The following is a 21,161-nucleotide window of genomic DNA, read 5'->3' as shown; positions in this document are numbered from 1 at the left end:
ATGTCTTCTTACTGCCAAATGACTGCACTAGTTCCCCAGACATGGTTATTAACCAGACTGAAATGACATAGAATTCAGAATCTGTATAGAAATGAAGATCAAGATTCACGAGAAAGTTGAAACACAATCCAAGGAATCTAAGTAATCCAATAGAAAGATACAAGGACCAAGCCAAATGCCCATCAATGATAGACTGGATAAATAAAACATGGCACATATACACCATGGAATACTATGCAGCCATAAAAAGGATGAGTTCATGTCCTTTGCAGGGATATGGATGAAGCTGTAAACCATCACTCTCAGCAAACTAACCCAGAGACAGAAAACCGAACACTGAATGTTCTCACTCATAAGTGGGAGTTGAACAAGGAGAACACATGGACACAGGGAGGGGAACATCACACACTGGGGCTAGTCAGGGGGTGGGGGGCTAGGGGAGGGATAGTATTAGGAGAAATACCTAATGTAGATGATGGATTGATGGGTGCAGCAATCCACCATGGCATATGTATACCTATGTAACAAACCTGCACATTCTGCATATGTATCCCAGAACTTAAAGTATATATGTAAAAAAGAAACAGCCATTTTAAGAAAGAACCAAACTGATGGGATAGAGCTAAATATCTCACTATAACAATCTCATAATACAATCACAATTATTAACAGTAGAATAGACCAAGTTGAGGAATGATTCTCAAAGTTTAAGTACTTGATTTTCAAATCAACTCAGGCAGAAAAAATAAATAAAAAATAACAAACAAAACATGTGAGAAATATGGGATTATATGAAGCAATTGAATATGTGACTCATTGGCATCCCTGACACAGATGTAGAGAAAACAAGAAACTTGGAAAACAAGTTTGAGATATTTTTTATAAAAATTACACCAACCCTGTCATAGAGACCAACATTCAAATTCAGGAAAAGCAAAGAATACCTGCAAGATACTATAAAAGGTGATCATACATAAGACACACAGTTATTAGATTCTCCAAGGTCAATAGAAAGGGAAACATATTAAAGGTAGTTAGAGAGAATGGGTAGATCACGTACAAAGGGAGCCCCATCAGGGTAACAGTGGACTTTCAGCCAGAAACCCTACAAGTCACAAAAGATTGGGGGCCTATATTTAGCATTTCTAAAGACAAGAAATTCCAGCCAAGAATTTAACATTCATCCAAACTAAGCTTTTATAAGCAAAACAGAAAGAAGATTCCTTTCCATTCTTTGAAGCAAATGCTAAGAAAATTTGCTACCAATTGATGTGTCTTATAAGAGTTCCTTAAGGCCAGGCATGGTGGCTCACATCCGTAATCCCAGCACTTTGGGAGGCCGAGGTGGGCAGATAACCTTAGGTCAGCAATTCAAGACCAGTCTGGACAACATGGTGAAGCCCGAAGCCCTGTCTCTACCAAAAATACAAAAATTAACTGAGCGTGGTGGAGTGTGCCTGTAATTCCAGCTACTCAGGAAGCTGAGGTGGGACAATTGCTTGAACCACCTGGGAGGCGGAGGTTGCATTGAGCCAAGATTGCACCACTGCACTCCACCCTGGGTAACAAGAGCAAAACTCTGTCTCAAAAAAAAAAAAAAAGAAAAAAGAAAAAAAAACAAAAGGAGTTCCTTAAGAGAGTGCTAGATATGAAAATAAAATACCATTACTGACCTCCACAAAAACATACCTAATGGACTAATGACACTATAAAGCAACTACACAACTAAGTCTGCATAATAACTGCTAACAACATGATGACAGAATCAAATACACACATGCCAATATTAACTTTGATCATTATTGAGCTAAGTTTCCCACTTAAAAAACACAGAGGCCAGGCGCGGTGGCTCAAGCCTGTAATCCCAGCACTTTGGGAGGCCGAGACGGGCGGATCATGAGGTCAGGAGATCGAGACCATCCTGGCTAACACGGTGAAACCCCGTCTCTATTAAAAAATACAAAAAACTAAAAAAAAATTTGGGACATAAACTTGACCCTTTACCAAATGGACCTAACACACATCTAGAGAACTCTCCACCCTACAAGAATTGAATATATATTCTTCTCATCTGCACATGGTGCACACTCTAAAATCAACCACATAATCAGCCATAAAACATTTCTCAGAAAATTTTAAAAGGGCAAAATAATACCAACTACACTCTCACATTATGGTTCAATAAAAATAGAAATCAATAGTAAGAAGATTGCTCAAAACCATACAATCACATGGAAACAAAACAATCTGCTGCTGAATGACTTTTGGGTGAACAATAAAATTAAGGCAGAAATCAAGAAATTTTTTGCAAGTAAGGAAAGCAAAGATACAGCATATCAGAATCTCTGGAACACAGCTAAAGCAGTATTCAGTGGAAAGTTTATAGCACTAAATGTTCACATGAAGTAGTTAAAAATATCTCAAATTAACAACCAAAAGCACACCTAGTGAAATTAAAAAAACAAGAGCCAAGCAATGCCAAAGCTAGCAGAAGACAAGAAATATCCAAAATCAGAACTGAATTGAATAAAATTGAGATGAACAAAATGATAAAAAGATCAACAACTAAAGTTTGTTGTTTGAAAGAATAAATAAGATTGATAAATCACTCATTACTTTAATAAAGAAAAAGAAGAGAATATCCAAATAAATACAATCAGAAATGACCAAGAGGACATTACCATCAACTTTGCAGAAATATTTAAAAATTTCTCAGATAGTATTATAAATACCTCTATGCACACAAACTAGAAAACCTACAAGAAATGGGTAAGTTCCTAGAAACACAACCTCCCATTATTGAACCAGAAAGAAATTGAAATCCTGAACAGAGAGCAATGACTAGTTCCAAACTTGAATCAATAATAAACCGTTCACCAGCTGAAGAAAGTCTAAGAATAGACGGAGTCACAGCCAAATTCTACCAGATATAGAAGGCAGTGTTGGTTACATTTCTACTGAAAATATTCCAAAAATATTGGGGAGAGACTCCCCCATAACTCATTTTTTGAGGCCAGTTTCACTCTGACACCAAAATCTGTCAGAGACACAACAGCAAGTAGAAAACTTCAGGCCAATATTTTTCATGAGCATAGCTGCAAATATCCTCAAGTGAATACTACTGAAGTGAATTCAGGAGCACCAGAATAACACAAGAATGCTTACTTTCACCATTCCTATTCATCATAATAATTGGAAATTCTAGCCAAAGTAATTAGGAAGAGAAGAAAAGAAAATGCAGCCAAATAGTAAGACAGAAAGTCCAACTATCTCTGTTTACAAATCACATGATTTTTGTACCTAGAAAACACCATAGTCTCTGCTCAGCTTTCATTATCTGATTAACAACTTCATCTAAGTCTGAGAATACAAATTATTGTACAAGTATCATTAGCAATGTCAATTTCCAACCTATGAGTTAAATGACTAATGAAATCACACCCGCAATAACCACACAAATACTAAAATACTTAGAAATATGGCTAACCAGAGAGGTGAAAGATCTTTACAATGAGAATTATAAAACATCACTGAGAGAAATCAGAGATGACACAAACAAAAGTGAAAATATTTTATGCTCATGGATAGAAATAGTCAATATATTAATATTAACATGGCCATACTGCTTAAAGCAATTTACATATTCAATCGTATATCTATCAAAACTACCAATGATATTTTTTACTGAATTAGAAAAAAAAAAACCTTCTAAAATTCATATGGAACCAAAAAAAAAAAAAAAAAAAAAAAAAGCCTAAACAGCCAAAGTAATCCTAAACAACAAACAACAACCAAAAACAACAAAGTGAAAGGTATCACATTACCCAACTTTAAACTGTGCTACAAGACTACAGTAAAATGAACAGCATGGTACTGGTACAAAACCACACATATAGACCCTTGGAGCAGAATAGAGAGCCTTGATATAATGCTACACACCTCCAACCATCTGATCATCACCAAAGTCAACAAAAAGACAATGGTAAAATGGCATTAAATAAATGGTGCTGGGAGAACTGGCTAGTCATATGCAGAAGATTGTAACTGGACCTCCTTCATTTCACCAGATACAAAAATCAGCTTAGGGGGATTAAATACTTAAGTGTAAAACCTAAAACAATAAAATCACTAGAAGAAAACATAGGCAATAGCATTCCGGACATAGGCCCTGGCAAAGATTTTATGAAAGGCATCAAAAGAATTTGCAACAAAAGCAGAAATTAACAAATAGGACCGAATTAAACTAAAGAACTTCTGAGCTGCAGACAAAACTATCAATAGAGTAAATAAACAGCTTACGGAATGGGAGAACATATTAGCAAACTATGCATCTGACAAAGGTCTAATGTTCAGAATACATAAATAACTTAAACAAATTAACAAGTAAAAAACAACTGCATTAAAAAGTGGGCAAAGGCCATGAACTGACACTTCTCAAAAGAAGACATACATGTGACCAACATCCACATGAAAAAAGTTCAATATCACTAATTATTAGAGAAATGCAAATCAAGATTACAATGAGATATCTTTTCTCAGCAGTCAGAATGGTTATTCTTAAAAAGTCAAAAAATAGCTGATACTGGTGAGGTTGCATAGAAAAGAGTATGCTTATGCACTGTTGGCAGGAATGAAAATTAGGTTAATCACTCTGGAAAAACATTTTGTGATTTCTTAATGAACTTAAAACAGAACTACCTTTGAACTCAGAAATCCTATTATTGATATATACCCATAGGAATTTAAGTCACTCTTCCATGAAAACATGTGCATGTATTTCTTTCTTGCAGCACTCTTCACTATAGCAAAGACCTGGAATCAACCTAAATGCTCATCAACCATAGACTGAATAAAGTGATTGTGGTACATATACACCACAGAATAATATGCAGCCATAAAAAACAGCATAATAATGCCTTTTGCAGCAACATGAATGGACCCAGAGGCTATTATCCTAAGTAAATTAATGCAGGGACAAAAAAAACAAATACCACATTTTCTCATTTGTAGGCAGGAGCTAAACCTTGAGTGAACGTGGACACAAAAAAGGGAACAATAACAAATAAGACCTACTTGAAAGTTGAGGATAGAAAGAGGGTGAAGATTAGAAAGCTGTCTATTGGGTACTGTATTTTCTAACTCGGTGTTGAAATAATCTGTACACCAAACCCCCATGATATGCAATGTACCTATATAACAAACAAGCACATATACTTCTGAACCCTAAATAATAGGTAAAAATATCATTAAAAACTTAGGAGCTGTATGTATGCATTTATTTATATTTTTAATTTTTAATTTTGTGGGTAGAGTGTAGGTATATATATATATATATATATATATATATATATATATATATTTATTAGGTACATAAACATTCAGGGGTTGGTATCTTTTCAGTACCCATTTTTTAAGTAGTGTTTTGTTATAGTTTTTCATGCATTAAACCAAATGAATTTATAGTCTATACTACAGAGAGAGATATTTATGTTTAATTTGTTTACTGGATGGTATTTCCTTCCTCCTGAGATACAAGATCCAAGTACTTTCTCTTGGGGTCTGGATCAGGACCCCTTTCCAGTAACAAAACTAAAGGCAAGAAAATAAAAAAATAAGTGGAACTACATATAACTAAAAAGTTGTTCCACATCAAAGGAAGCAATCGACAAAATGGAAAAGCAACCTATGGAAGCAGAGATGTTTGTAAACAACGTACTCAATAAGAAGTTAATGTCCAAAAATATAAAATTACAGCTCAAAAGCAAAAAATTCCAAATAATTAAAAAAGGGAAAATGACATGAATAGATATTTCTTAAGACATACAAATGACTAATAGGTATATAAAAATACATTCAGCATTACTACCCATCAGAGAAATGCAAATCAAAAACACTATGATACATCAGCTCACACCTGTTAGAGTGGCTATAATTTTAAAAGTTCATAGATAGTAAGTGTTGGTTAGAATGTAAGGAAAAAAGAACTTTTATATACTGTTGGTAGAAAGGTATATTGGTACATCCATTATGGAAAACTGTATGGAGGTTGCTCAAACAACTAAAAATAGAACTATCATATGATCCAGCAATCCTATCTCTAGGTATATATACAAAGGAAATAAAATCACTATATTGAAGAGATATATTCAGTCCTATGTCCGTTGCAGCATTATTCACAATAGCCAAAATGCGAAAACAACCTAAATATCTGCCTATAGATGGAATGGATAATGATAATTTGATGTGTGTGTGTTTATAAAATTAAGCCTTATAAAAGAAGGAAATGTCTTTAATTTTCAGTGACCTGTAGATTTCAGTGTACACATTTTTTGTGAGATGTGTCATCTTATGTTTTTATTCTATTACGAATAATGTTTTCATTCATTTTTTCAATAGTTTATTGATATTATAAAGAAATACAATTTGTATTTTGTATATTGATCTTGAATCTTATAACTGTACTAAACTCACTAAGAAGATTTAGCAATCTCTTTGTAGATTGTATAGAATTTTTTATGTACACGATCATGTCATCTGTGAATAAAGAAAGCTTTACATGCTTCTTTACAATCTGGAAGCCCTTTCCACCCCATTTCTTGCAATATTGCTTTGGGTAAAACTTCTAGGACAATGTTGAGCAGAAGTGGTGAAAGTGCACACATTATTCTGGTTTATGCTTTTTGTAAATAGCATACAGTTTTTCAACTATAAATATGTGATATCTGTAGGTTTGTTGCAACTTTTAATCAGGAATGGATGTTGAATCTTTATGCACCTATTTGGATGATCATATGGATGTTCTGCATTAGGCTGTTAATATGTTTAATTTCATTGACTTATTTTTGACTGTTAAATAATCCTTGCAATCCTGGGAGAAATCAACTTTGCCATGCTGTATTATTTTTTAATATCGAGTGATTAGGTTTCCTAAAGGTTAATACATTTTGCATAACTATTTATGAGTGATAGTTTTCTGTAATTTTCTTGTAGTATCTTTGTATAGTTTTGGTATCACTCGCCTCTTAGAATGCTGGCCTCCTAGAATGAGTTGGAATATATTATATCATCTTTCACTCTATTGAATAATTCACATATATTTGCATGACTTATTTCTTAAGTGTTTGATAGAATTTATGAGTAAAGCCATCTGTGCTTGTGATTTTCTTTGTGGGAACTTTTGTAACTGAAAATTCAATTTCTTTAATATATAAAAGTTTAGTCAGGTTATCTATTATTCCTCTTTTGTTTTTTGAAATGGAGTCTTGTCTGTCACAGAGACTGCAGTGCAGTGGCATGATCTCGGCTCACTGCAACCTCCACCTCCCGGGTTCAAGTGATTCTCTTGCCTCAGCCTCCTCAGTAGCTGGAATTACAGGCACCCGCCACCACACCCGGCTAATTATTTGTATTTTCAGTAGAGACAGGGTTTCGACATGTTGGCCAGGCTAGTCTCGAATTCCTGACCTCTAGTGATTTGCCTGCCTCCACTTCCCGAAGAGTTGGGATTACAGGCGTGAGCCAACACACCCAGTAATCTATTTATTCTTGAGTAAGCTTTGTACTTGATGTCTTTTAAGAAAATGTTTCTTATATTTAATTATCAAATTAGCATGAATTTGTTGATATTCTTCTCTTATCCTTTTTACCATATTTAATATCTGTAGAATATGTAGTGATATCATCTTTTTCCTTTCTGATATGAAAATTTGTGTCTTTTTTTCCCGATAAGTCTGGCTAAAATTTTAAAGAACTAGATTTTGACTATATTGATACTCGTTATTAATACTTGTTTGTTTTATTGATTTATTCTTTTATTTTCTTCATGTCCTTTCTACTCACATTGAGTTTACTGTACAACCTACCGTGTACTGATATTATACTACTTCACTTCTAGCATTACAACGTTACAAAATTATACTTGTACTTCTCCCTTAGCTTTTTGTCTTTTTAATTCTATCTATATATGGTAAATCTAGGAATAATTTGTTATTAATTTGCTGATACAGTTAATTGCTTTGTAAAACTATAAATATAAATAATAAAAACTTTATATATTTAATTATGTATTTCTTATTTCCAGTGCTCTTTCTCCATTTGTGTAGATCCATATTCTCTCTGTCATCCTTTTCTTCTGCCTAAGGGACTTTCTTTAAATTTCTCATAATGTAAGTTTATTGGTAAACATTTTTTTCCAGATATTATATATCTGAAAAAGTTTTAATCCTATCATTATTTTTGAAATACATTTTTACTGGATAAAGAATTGCTGACTGACTTTTTTTTTTCATTTCAGAACTTAAAATATGCTTCTCCAATATCTTTTAGCTTGCACTCTTTGTGATAAACAATCTGGTGCCATCTTATCTTTATTTCTTTGTACACAACAGTTCATTTCCCTATAGCTGTTTCCAAGATTTTTCCCTTTCTTACTGGTTGTTAGCAAGTTGTTCATGATGTAGCTTGGCATACTATTACTCATGTTTCTTTTTTCTTGGGGTTCAGTTATTATCTTGAATTTGTTGGTTTATAGTGTTCATCTTATTTGGAAAATGTTCAGCTCTTTTTTTTTATTATTATTATTTTTTTATTATACTTTAAGTTCTAGGGTACATGTGCATAACGTGCAGGTTTGTTACATATGTATACTTGTGCCATGTTGGTGTGCTGCACCCATCAACTCGTCAGCACCCATCAATTCATCATTTATATCACGTATAACTCCCCAATGCAATCCCTCCCCCCTCCCCCCTCCCCCATGATAGGCCCCAGTGTGTGATGTTCCCCTTCCCCAGTCTTTTTCTTATCCATTTCGTTCTTTCCTCTCTTTCAAAGGCTCTAATTACATGTATGGTTGGTCACTTAAAATTTTTCCAGAGTTTCATGATATACTGTTTATTTTTTCCCACGCTTTTTTTTTCACCCATGTGTTTCACTTTTGATAGATTATTTTGCTGTTTTGAATTTCACAATTTTTTTTACAATGCTTTATCTGTTATTAACGGAAGTCTAGTTTTAATCTTACACATTATAGTTTTTATTTTTAAAAGTTCAATTTATAATTTTACACATTGTTAATTTTATATATTGGGTGATGTGCATAGATATATAATATTGTGGGAGATGGTTAAATCGTTTGGAAACAGTTTTACTCTTTTAGATCTTGCTTTTTTTTTTCTTTTTTTATAATTTTTTTATTTTATTTTATTTTTATTTTTTTATTTTTTTATTTTTTATTATTATACTTTAAGTTCTAGGGTACATGTGCATAACGTGCAGGTTTGTTACATTTTAAGCTAGGTTAGGCAGAATCAGAGTTTCATTTAATCTAGAGTTAATTCTTCCCCACTACTGGGGAAAAACCTTCCCAGGTACATTATCTTTTGTCTTCTGAATTATTATGTGTTCCATTCAGAGTTTTGGAAACAGGCACTATTTTAAGACCTAAGTTAGCTCCAATCAGAGCTTCCTCTACTCTTTTCAATTAGTTTATTTCTTGGGATTGGATATTTTTCTCACATATATACACTAGTCTGTATTCACCTGATATTTGACAGGGAATGTTTGAAGATTTTTGGATTTCTCTCTCAGACATATTTCTCTTCTTAATAATCTGCTCAATGAACTCTAGCCACTTGGCTTAGGCAGTATCCTATCTTCCTATTTTTATTTCAGATGGACTACCAGTCTTGGCCTGACTTTGCCACCCTGTACAGAGCAATGGACTAAAACCTTTTTCATTCAGTAATCTCATACATTCATACTGTTATTTTGTCTGGTTTTTCAGTGCTTATAGGTGGAACTACCCTGTTACTTCATTTTAACATGAGGCAGAAGACCTATACATTTTAATAAACTGTCTTCTGCTTTATCAAGATAATAAAAAACTTATTTGTGGGATGGAAACATTGCCAGACGGCAAACTACAAGGTTCCCTTAACCATCTGCACTGCAAGGGCAACCATTTAACAAATATATACACAAGAAAACACCTTCAAAAGAACCAATAATCAGGGGAGCACTTATAGTACCTGGTCTTAACTTCGTATCACTGAAAGAGACACTGAAGAGGTAGAAAAACCAGTACTGAATCACCAATGCCATCCCTCCCCTACCAACCGGCATCCATGGTGCGGTGCAGAAAATGATTCTGTGTGCTGGGAGAGGGGAAGTGCAGCAATTTTGAGACACTGAGCTCAATGCTTTCCTGTTATACCAGAAATAAAAACTGGACCAAACTCAGCTGCCACCCACCAATGGAGGGAGCATTTAAACCAGTCCTAGCCTGAGGGGAATTGCTTATCTCAGAGGTGGAAACCAGGCCTCTCACAGACCTTATCACCATAGGATAAACTGCTCTAGACTCTAAAAAAATTTGAAAGACAAAGGCCAGAGGACTGCAATGTTTAGGTGAGTCTTAGTGCTGAACTGAGCCAAGAACCAGTAGACAGGGGAACATGACCTACTGAAACACTAGATGGAGCAACTAAGGGAGTGCTGGCATTTCCAAAATCCTAGGTTGCACAGCTTGGCTCTCCAAAAGAGACTCCTTTCTTCTGCTTGAGAAAAGGAGAGGGAAGAATGGGGGAGACGTTGTCTTACATCTTGGATACTAGTTCATCAAAAGCAGGATAGGGCAATGGTGAGAGTCATGAGGTCCTCTTTCCAGGCCCTAGCAACCAGATGACATTTCCAGAGATACCCTGGGCAGCAAAAATGGAACAACACACTCTGCTGCCTTGAGAGGAAGAACCTAGGTCTGCTAGAATTCATCATGGCTGACTTAAGACCCCTTGGGCCCAGAATAACCAGAAGTGATACTAATACATTGAGGACCTTGTGTGAGGCTTTGAGACTTGCTGGCTTCAGGTGAGACTCAGCACATTTCCAGCTGTGGTGACTGTGGCAAGATACTTCTTCTGCTTAACAAAGCAGAAGGAAAAGTAAAGGTGACTTTGTCTTGCACCTTAGGTACTAACTTGGCCACAAAGAGGTAGAACACCAAGCGATCATGTGGGTTTTCTGATTCCAGAACATGGCCCTTGGACATTTTAGGACGTGCTTAGGGCCAGAGGGGAGTCCACTGCCCAGAAGGGTGAGTCATAGGCCAGGCAGTATTCATCACAAGCTGACTGCAGAACACTTGGGCCTTAAGGAAACATGGTAGTAGTCTGGCAGTACTCCTTGGGGACCTGTTGTGGCAGTGGCTATGGGATAAGCCTCCTCTTTCTTTGGAAAGGAGTGGGAAGAGTGAGAAGGACTGCATCATCTGGCCTGAGTGCCAGCTCAGGAATAGTACAATAGAGCACCAGGTAGATTTCCAATGTTTTTGACTCTAGTTCTTGGCACCTCTGGAACCACCTTGGGACCGTGGGAACCCCTGTCCTGAAGGAAAGAACACAGGCCTGACTGACTTTACAACCTGCTTACTATAGAGCCTCAGAGCCTTGAGAAAACGTAGGTAGTAGCCAAGTAGTGGTTATAGCAGGCCTTGAATGAGGTCCAGTGCTATGCTGGCTTAGGTCTGACCCAGCACAGTCATAGTAGTGATGGCCACAGGAGTGCTTGTGTCATTCCACTCCCAGATTTAGGTGGCTCAGGAGAGAAATATATATATATATATATATATAGAGAGAGAGAGAGAGAGAGAGAGAGAGAGACTCTTTCTTTGGGAGAAAGTAAGGGAAGAGAACAAAAGTCTTTCCCTGGCAATCTAGAGAATTATCCCAGATCGTATACTAGAATATTAAGTTGAAACCTCTAGGAGTCTTCAAGAACCACAACATTACTGGGCTTGAGGTGCCCCCTAAAGCAGATACAGCTTAGATCACAACATCCAAGTACTTCTGAATATCTGGAAATCTTTCCCAGAGAGGATGGGTACAAACAAGTTCAGACAGTGAGGACTGCAATACCTAACTCTTAAATGCTCAGGCATCAAAGAACATCTACACATATCCAGACATTGCAGGAAAACACATCCTCACCAAATGACCTAAATAAGGCACCAGGAACCGACCCTGGATAAACAGAGTCATGCGACCTTTCAGACAGATAATTCAAAGTACTTGTGTGGAGGAAACTCAAAGAAATTTCCTCCACACAAGTACTTTAGAATGCTATCAGATAAACTTAACAAAGAGATTGAAATAATTAAAAATAAATTAGCAGAAATTCTGGAGCTAAAATGCAATTGGCATACTGAAGAATGCATTCATCTTTTTTTTCTTTTCTTTCCTTTCTTTTTTTTTTTTTTTTTGAGATAGGCTGGAATGCAATGGCACAATCTCTGCTCACTGCAACCTCCCTCAGCCTCCCACATCCTCTTTCAATAGCAGCATTTATCGAATAGTAGAACGAATAACTTGAAGAGAGTCTATTTTTAAATATACAGTCAGAGGAGACAAAAGGAAAAAGAATACTTAAACCAACAAAACATGCCTACAATTTAAAAGATAGCCTCAAAGGGCAAATTTAAGAGTTACTGGCCTTAAAGAGTAGGTAGAAAAAATCATAGTGGTAGAAATTTTATTCAAAGGAATAATAACTGAGAACTTCCCAAACCTAGAGAATGATATCAATATCCAAGTACAAGAACGTTTTAGAACAGCAAGCAGATTTAACCCAAAGAAGACTTCCTCGAAGCATTTAATAATCAAACTCTCAAAGGTCAAAGATAGAGAAAGGGTCCTAAAAGCAGCAAGAGAAAAGAAATAAATAACATGCAATGGAGCTCCAATACATCTGGCAGCGGACTTTTTAGTGGAAGCCTTACAGTTCAGGAGAGAAGGAGAGAATGGCATGAAGTATTTAAAGTGCTGAAGGGAAAAAAAAAGAAACAAACAAACAAAATATTACTCTCTAATAGTATATCCAGGGAAAATATCCTTCAAACATGAAGGGGAAATAAAAACTCCCAGAGAAACAAAAGCTGATGACAACTTAACACTATTCACACAAACAAACACTCAAAAAGAAAACTAATAAACTTGCCTTAACTTTGTCTCCTCTCTTTTTACCTTTTTCTTGTTTATATTTATATTTTCTTGTACTGACTATGTCTTAAAAAGTTGTAACTATTATTTATTTATTTATTTTGAGACAAAGTTTCGCTTTGTTGCCCAGAGGCACAATCTCGGCTCACTGCAAGCTCCCCCTTCTGGGTTCACCGCATTCTCCTGCCTTAGCCTCCTGAGTAGCTGGGACTACAGGCACCCACCACCATGCCTGGCTAATTTTTTGTATTTTTAGTAGAGACGGGGTTTCACCGTGTTAGCCAGGATGGTTGCGATCCCCTGACCTCAAGATCCGCTCACCTCAGCCTACCAAAGTATTATTTTTTATTTTCTTTCATTCAGTCTTTGTACTTAAGAGTTGTTTACATGGCACAGTTACAGTGTCATAGTATTCTGTGTTTTTCTGTGTACTTATGATTACCAGTAAACTTTCTACCTTCAGGTGATTATTTAGTGCTCATTAATGTTTTCTGCTTTTTGATTGAAGTGTGCACCCTTTAGCATTTCTCGTAGGACGGGTTTGGTGTTGATGAAATCGCTCAACTTTTGTTTGTCTGGGAAAATCTTTATTTCCCCTTCATATTTGAAGGATATTTTCACCTCATATATTATTCTAGGATGAAAGGCTTTTTTTTCCTTCAACATTTTAAATATGTCATGTCATTATCTCCTGTTCTGTAAGTTTTTCATAAAAAATTCTGCAGCCATTTGTATTGGAACTCCATTGTATGTTGTTGGGTTTTTGTTGTTGTTGTTGTTGTTTTTGTTTCTTTACTCTTGCTGCTTTTAGAACCCTTTCTTTATTGTTGACCTTTGGGAGTTTGATTTTTAAATGCCTTGAAGTAGTTTTCTTTGGGTTAAATATGCTTGGTGTTCTGTTACCTACTTTTATTTGGATATTGATAGCCTTAGGTTTGGGACATTCTCTGTTATTAACCCATTGAATATACTTTCAACTCCTATCTCTTTGACTCTTCTTTAAGGTCAATAGCCCTTAGATTTGACCTTTTTAGGATATTTTCTAGATCATGCAGGCATGGTTCTTAGGTTTTTTAAAATTCTTTTTGATAACCCCTGACTGTATTTTTAAAAATCCTTTCCTCAAGCTCACTAATTATTTCTTCTGTTTTACCCAGTCTGCTATTGAAGAACTCCAATGCATTCCTCAGTACACCAATGGCATTCTTCAGCTCCAGGACTTCTGCTTGACTCTTTCTACCCCTGGTCAAGAGGAGTACTGGCCAGACTAACTATGTTGCCTTTAGGCCCAAGGTCTCTTAAGTCAGCTTGTGGTGAATGCTGCCTGGCCTGGTACTCACCCTTCAGAACAGTTGGCCTCTCCCTGGCCCAAGGCAGGTCCAAAAGTGTCATGTAAGGGTCAAGCCCTGGAATCAGGGACCCCAAGAGCCTGCTTGGTGCTCTGTGCCCCTGTGGTGGTGTTGATACCTGCTTTTTTCAAGCAGTTTTGCCCCAAAGCCACGCAGGTGGTAAAGTGCTGAGTCTCACCTGAAGCCAGCAAGTCTCAAAGGCCCTGAAGCCAGCAAGTCTCAAAGGCCCATTAAGGCCTATGATGTAGTATCTGGGTATCACTGCTGGTTATTCAGGGCCCAAGACCTCTTCAGTTAGTAGATTATGAATGCTGCCATGACCATGTTTTTTTTTTTTTTTTTTTAGCAGCAGTTTTTCCTGCGTCCCAGGGTGTGTCTAGAAATATCATATTGATACTTGAAACTGAAACAGGGGCCTCATGACTCTGATTGGTGCCCTATCATGCTGTGGCTGAACTGGTATTCAAGATGCAAAGCTGAAGTCTTCACTCTTCTCTCCTTAAGCCAAAAAAAAAAAAAAAAAAAAAAAAAAAATTTGAGCCTTTTTAAGAGACAGGAGCTATGAAGACTGGTGTTAGGTGAGGGGTGATGCCAGCACTCCCTTCTCTGCCCAAGCTGGTGTGCCAGTATGATAAAGCAGTCAATTCAGCAAGAGGAATAACAATTTCAAATACATATTCACCCAAAACTGAAGCACCAAGATATATAAAGCAAATATTAGTGCTAAAGAGAGAGATAAACCCCAATATAATAATGGCTGAAGACTTTAACACCCCACTTTTATTATTGTGTAGCTCTTCCAGAGAAAATCAAGAGCAATGTCTGACTTAATCTGCAATACGGACCAAATGGATCTAATTGATATTTATAGAATATTTCTATCAAAATCTACAGGATATACATTTTTTACCACATTGATTATTCTCAAGTATAGACTGTATGTTAGATCACAAACAAGTTTTAAAACATTCAAAAAACTGAAATAACATCAAGTATTTTCTCTTACTATGATGGAATAAAACTACACATTAATAACAGAGGAATTTTAGAATCTATACGAGTAAATTAAAATTAAACAATATGCTCGTGGATGACCAGTGGATCAATGAAGAAATTAAGAAGAAAATTAAAAAATGCCATGTATCAAAAGATAATGGAAAACAACATACTTTTATTAGTCTGTTCTTGTGTAACTATAATTAAATACCTGAGACTGTGTAATTTATATACAAAAGAGATTAAATTGGCTCATGGCTCTTCAGGATGTAGAGAAAGCATAATGGCTTTTGATTCCAGGGAGGCTTCAGAAAACTTACAGTCAATAAACTTACAATAGAAGAAGGCATATGGAAAGCAGGCATATCTAACATGGTTGGTGCAGAAGAAAGAGAGCGTGGGGAGGTATCACACACTTTTAAGTGACCAAATCTTATGAGTACTCTATTATGAGAACATCACGAAAGAGACTGTTCTCAGCTATTTATAAAAAAGTCCACCCCCATGGGACCCACCTTCATTATTGAAGATTACAATTGAACATGAGATTCAGGTGGAGAAATAAATCTAAATCCATCAATACCAAAACCTATAGGATACAGCAAAAGATGTATGAAGAGGGAAGTTTGTATCTATAAATGCCTACATCAAAAAAGAAATAAATCAAATAAATAATCTAATGATGAATATTAAAGAACTAGCAAAGCAAGAGCAAACCAAACTCACAATTAGTAGAAGAAATAATAAAGATCTGAGTAGAAATAAATAAAATTGAAATAAAAAACAATACCAAAGAACAATGGAACTAAAATTGGTTTATTGCAAATTTCAACAAAAATGACAAATCTCTACCCAAGCTAAATAAGGAAGAAAAAAAAAAAGAGATCCAAATAAATAAAATCAAAAGTGGAAAAGGAGATATTATAGTTGATACTGCAGAAATTCAAAGGATCATTAGTGGCTACTATGAATAACTACATTCCTCCAAAATTGGAAAATCTACAAGCAATGGAAAAATTCCTATATATATTCAACCTACTAAGATTGAAGCAGGAAGAAATCCAAAACCTGAACAGACCAATAATAAGTAACAAGATAGAAGCTGAAGTAAAGAGTCTCTCAGTGAAAAAAAAGCCTGGGACCTCATGGCATCACTGTCAAATTCTACCAAACACTTAAAGAAGAATTAATAGCAGTCCTCCTCAAACTATGCCAAAAGATAGAGGAGGAGGGAATACATCCAAACTCATTTTATGAGGCTGATATTACCCTGATACCAAAACCAGACAATGACACATCAATGAAAGAATATAGGCCAGTATTTCTGATAAATATTGATGTAAAAATGCTCAACAAAATACTAGCAAACTGTACTCATTAATACATTAGAAATATCATTCATCATGACCAAGTGGGCTTTATCCCAGGGGTGTAAGTATGGTTCAACACACACAAATCTATCAACGTAATACATCATATCAACAGAAGGTGATTGATGTTGAAAAAGGGTTTGATGCAACTAAAAGTCCCCTCCTGGAAAACAAAACAAAAAAACAAAATAAACTCATAAAACTAAGAAGAGAAGAAACATACCTCAACATAATTATACAGTAGGCCTATAGCTAGTATCTTACTGAATGGGTATAAACTAAAAGCCTTTCCTCTAAGATCTGGAACATGACAAAGATGTTCACTACCACCATTGTTATTCAATATAGTATTGGAAGTCCTAACTAGAGTAGTCAGACAAGAGAGGGACATAAAAGGCATCCAAATTGGAAAGAAAGAAGTCCAACTATTCTTGTTTTCACATAATATGATGCTATATTTATAAAGACCTAAAGACTCCACATGAAATTTATTAGAACTCATAAACAAATTCAGTGAAGTTGTAGAATACAGATTCAACTTACAAAAATAAGTAGTATTTGCATATGACAACAGTGAGCAATGTGAATTAGATATTGAAAAAAAACCTATTTACAGTAGCTACATAAAATTAAATACCTAGGAATTAACCAAAAAATAAATGATCTCCATAATAACAATTATAAAATACTGATGAAAGAAATTAAAGAGGACACCAAAAAATAGAAAAAAATCCATGTTCATCAATGGGAAGCATCAATAATGTTAAAATGTCCATTCTACCCAAAGCAATCTATGGATTCAATGCAGTCTTCCTCAAAATACCTATGACATTCTTCACTGAAATATAAAAACAAGTCTAAAATTTATATGGAATCCCAAAAGACCCAAAAAAGCCAAAGCTATCCTAAGCAAAACTAACAAAACTGGATGAATTAAATTACCTGACATCAAATTATACTGCATGGCTATTGTAACCAAAACAGCATGTTACTGGCATAAAAACAGACACACAGACCAATAAAACAGAACAGAGAACCCAGTAACAAATTCACACACTTACAGTGAATTTGTTTTTGACAAAGGTCCTATGAACATCCACTGGGGAAAACACCATCTCTTAAACAAATGGTGCTGGGAAATCTGGATATTCATGTGCAGAATAAAACTAGACCCCCAAATCTCGGCATATAGAAAAATCAAAACAATATGGATTAAAGACTGAAATCTTATACCTTAAATTATGAAACTAATACAAGAAAACATTGGGTAAAATCTTCAGAACATTGATCTGGGCAAAACTTCTTGAGCAATATCACCACAAGCACAGGCACCCAAAGCAAAAACGGACAAATTGGGTCGTATCAAATTTAAAAGCTTCTGCACAGCAAAAGATATAATCAACAAAATGAAGAGAAAGCCTACAAAATGGGAGAAAATATTTGAAAACTGTCCACCTGACAAGGGATTAATAACCAGAATATGCAAGAAGCTCACAAAACTCCCTGGTATACTGTTGATGGGAATATGAATTAGAATATCTACTATGGAGAATAGTTTGGGGGTTCCTCAAGAAACTAAAAATAGAGTTACATATGATCCAGCAAGCCCATTGTTGGATGTATACCTATAAGAAATGAAATCAGTATATCAAAGCCATATCTGCACTCTCAAGTTTGTTGCAGATCTGTTCACAATAGTCAAGATTTGGAAGCAATTTGTGTCCATCAGCATATTAATGGATAAAGAAAATGTGGCACAGACACACAATGGGGTACTATTTATCCATACAAAAGAATGATATCCTGTTATTTGAAACAACATGGATGTAAGTGGAGATCATTAAGTGGAATAAGCCAGACACAGAGAGACAAACATTGCATGTTCATTTTTTTTTTTTTTTGTATCCTTTAAGTTCTAGGGTACATATGCATAACGTGCAGGTTTGTTACATATGTATATCTGTGCCATGTTGGTGTGCTGCACCCATCAACTCGTCAGCACCCATCAATTCATCATTTATATCAGGTATAACTCCCCAATGCAATCCCTCCCCCCCTCCCCTCCCCATGATAGGCCCCAGTGTGTGATGTTCCCCTTCCCGAGTCCAAGTGAACTCATTGTTCAGTTCCCACCTATGAGTGAGAACATGCGGTGTTTGGTTTTCTCTTCTTGTGATAGTTTGCTAAGAATGATGGTATCCAGCTGCATCCATGTCCCTACAAAGGACTCAAACTCATCCTTTTTTATGGCTGCATAGTATTCCATGGTGTATATGTGCCACATTTTCTTAATCCAGTCTGTCACTGATGGACATTTGGGTTGATTCCAAGACTTTGTTATTGTGAATAGTGCCGCAATAAACATACGTGTGCATGTGTCTTTGTAGTAGCATAATTTATAATCCTTTGGGTATATACCCAGTAGTGGGATGGCTGGGTCATATGGTACATCTAGTTCTAGATCCTTGAGGAATCGCCATACTGTTTTCCATAATGGGTGAACTAGTTTACAATCCCACCAACAGTGTAAAAGTGTTCCTATTTCTCCACATCCTCTCCAACACCTGTTGTTTCCTGATTTTTTAATGATTGCCATTCTAACTGGTGTGAGATGGTATCTCATTGTGGTTTTGATTTGCATTTCTCTGATGGCCAGTGATGATGAGCATTTTTTCATGTGTCTGTTGGCTGTATGAATGTCTTCTTTTGAGAAATGTCTGTTCATATCCTTTCCCCACTTTTTGATGGGGTTGTTTGAATTTTTCTTGTATATTTGTTTGAGTTCTTTGTAGATTCTGGAAATTAGCCCTTTGTCAGATGAGTAGATTGCAAAAATTTTCTCCCATTCTGTAGGTTGCCTGTTCACTCTGATGGTAGTTTCTTTTGCTGTGCAGAAGCTCTTTAGTTTAATTAGATCCCATTTGTCAATTTTGGCTTTTGCTGCCGTTGCTTTTGGTGTTTTAGACATGAAGTCCTTGCCCATGCCTATGTCCTGAATGGTACTACCTAGATTTTCTTCTAGGGTTTTTATGGCAATAGGTCTAACATTTAAGTCTCTAATCCATCTTGAATTAATCTTCGTATAAGGAGTAAGGAAAGGATCCAGTTTCAGCTTTCTACTTATGGCTAGCCAATTTTCCCAGCACCATTTATTAAATAGGGAATCCTTTCCCCATTTCTTGTTTCTCTCAGGTTTGTCAAAGATCAGATGGCTGTAGATGTGTGGTATTATTTCTGAGGACTCTGTTCTGTTCCATTGGTCTATATATAGGTTATTTATAGATTCAATGCCATCCCCATCAAGCTACCAATGAGTTTCTTCACAGAATTGGAAAAAACTGCTTTAAAGTTCATATGGAACCAAAAAAGAGCCTGCATTGCCAAGACAATCCTAAGTCAAAAGGACAAAGCTGGAGGCGTCACGCTACCTGACTTCAAACTATACTACAAGGCTACAGTAACCAAAACAGCATGGTACTGGTACCAAAACAGAGATATAGACCAACACATGTTCATTTTTTCATACAATATGAAGTAAGCACATCATGGAGAATGAGTTATCCATTCTCTCAAACATTTATCTTTTGAGTTACAAACAATCCTATTATACTCTTTAAGTTATTTAAAAACACACAATTAAGTTATCACTGATGATTACTTATTTGTGGGATCTAAAAGTAAAAAAATTGAACATCTAGAGAGTAGAGGAATAGTTACCTGATGCTGGGAAGTGTAGGGGTGTTGGTGGAGGAAGGAGTTAATGGGTACAAAAATAGAAGAATGAATGAGACCTACTATTTGACAGCAAAATAGTGTGACTACTGTCAATAATAATATACATTTCAAAATAACATAAGGTATGTAATTGGATTGTTTTTAACTCAAAAATTGAAGTGGTTGAGGGAACGGATACCCCCTTCTCCACGATGTGATTATGAATACATAGTACTTGATAGCAAAACAGGATCACTATAGTCAACAAAATTTAATTATACATTTCAAAATAACTTTAAAAGTCTAATTTGATTGTTACAGAAAGGATAAATACTTGAGCAGATATATACCCCATTTTCCAGGATGTGATTATTACATATTGCGTGCCTATATTAAAACATCTCATGTGTGCCATAAATATATACAGCTACTATATACCTCCAAAAATTAAAAGTAATAAAAAGATAATCAATAATAAAGGGATAGGGGTTACCTCAGGTAAAGAACTTGTGAACTAAAAATATTTAATATGAAGTTAGTGAAACAATAAAAAATAAAGAGCCAGACTATTGAAGCACAGTTGATTAATAGCAGACTTTCAGCTTTTTCAACTTTTCCCTGAGTTTTATTCATGTGTAGTATCTTACTGAGTTGAAAAAATCTCACTTGTAAACTAGTAATCATTAGGAAAATTTAACAGTAGAACAGAAATTTTTGAAAGATAATGCTACTCAGTGCAA

Source organism: Piliocolobus tephrosceles, chromosome 12 (genome assembly GCF_002776525.5).
Source record: "Piliocolobus tephrosceles isolate RC106 chromosome 12, ASM277652v3, whole genome shotgun sequence".
Classification (NCBI taxonomy): Eukaryota; Metazoa; Chordata; class Mammalia; order Primates; family Cercopithecidae; genus Piliocolobus; species Piliocolobus tephrosceles.
The sequence above is the reverse complement of the archived record's forward strand: the minus strand, read 5'-3'. Positions refer to the sequence as shown.